Source organism: Propithecus coquereli, unplaced genomic scaffold, assembly GCF_000956105.1.
Source record: "Propithecus coquereli isolate 6110/MARCELLA unplaced genomic scaffold, Pcoq_1.0 Scaffold117, whole genome shotgun sequence".
NCBI lineage: Eukaryota > Metazoa > Chordata > Mammalia > Primates > Indriidae > Propithecus > Propithecus coquereli.
Window position 1 is genome coordinate 1802394 of NW_012135747.1, and position 986 is coordinate 1803379.

Below are 986 nucleotides of genomic sequence, written 5' to 3' on the forward strand. Positions count from 1 at the left end.
GCTCTTGCTCAGGCTGGTCTTGAACTCCTGACCTTGAGGGATCCACCCACCTCAGCCTCCCAGAGTGCTAGGACTACAGGCGTGAGCCACCGCCCCCGGCGCCATCATTTGTTTTTGATAGAACAAGAAAACAAAAGAACCTAAGAGTAAAGCTCTTACACAGTTAGAAAAGCTATTAATATTTGAAGCAAACAACCTAATAAAAGTCTGGGCAAACTTAATTCACATAAAAACAAATTAAAAAGTACTGAGGTAGCTAGGTGTGGTGGTAAGCATCTGCAGTCTCCCTCTTGCTCAGGCCATTCTCCAACCTCTGGCCTCAATCAATCTTCCTGCCTCCGCCTCCTAAAGTGCTAGGATTACAGGCTTGAGCCACCATGCTCAGCCTTAAACTTACTGTTTTTAACATATGCTAAAAGACATTAAGAAAATGTTAGACGGAATACAGTCATTCTGCATCACGTACTTAACAACCTGATTAACTGACTGGTAGGTCACATATATGATCCTTGTATCAACCCTTCGGCTTCTCTAACGGAAGTGGCTATAGAAGGTGTGAAGCAGGCCTGCTAAAAGACAATCCCAAAAGGACTGGATGGAAGATGGAAATATTCTATATTGGTAAGGAATTTTGTATTTCATTGTATATAAGTTTTACCCAAACAGACAAAAAAAAAAGAATGAGAAACAAATCTTTAATGATATGCATATTGAAGTATAATATTTAGAAGAAAGTAGGGGCCGGGCGCGGTGGCTCACGCCTGTAATCCTAGCATTCTGGGAGGCCGAGGCAGGTGGATCGCTAAAGGTCAGGAGTTCGAGACCAGCCTGAGCAAGAGCGAGACCCCCTCTCTACTAAAAAAAATAGAAAGAAATGATCTGGACAACTAAACATATACATATACAGAAAAAATTAGCCGGGCATGGTGGCACATGCCTGTAGTCCCAGCTACTCGGGAGGCTGAGGCAGGAGGATCGCTTGAGCC

The 986-nt window shown here is 43.6% G+C and overlaps 1 protein-coding gene across 1 annotated transcript in view; it reads right to left on the reverse strand.

Annotated features, from left to right (window-relative positions):
• The window catches only part of CCAR1 (cell division cycle and apoptosis regulator 1), a 70360-nt gene that overhangs the window by 29290 nt on the left and 40084 nt on the right, over positions 1-986 (reverse strand). The gene's annotated exons all lie outside the window — the stretch shown is intronic.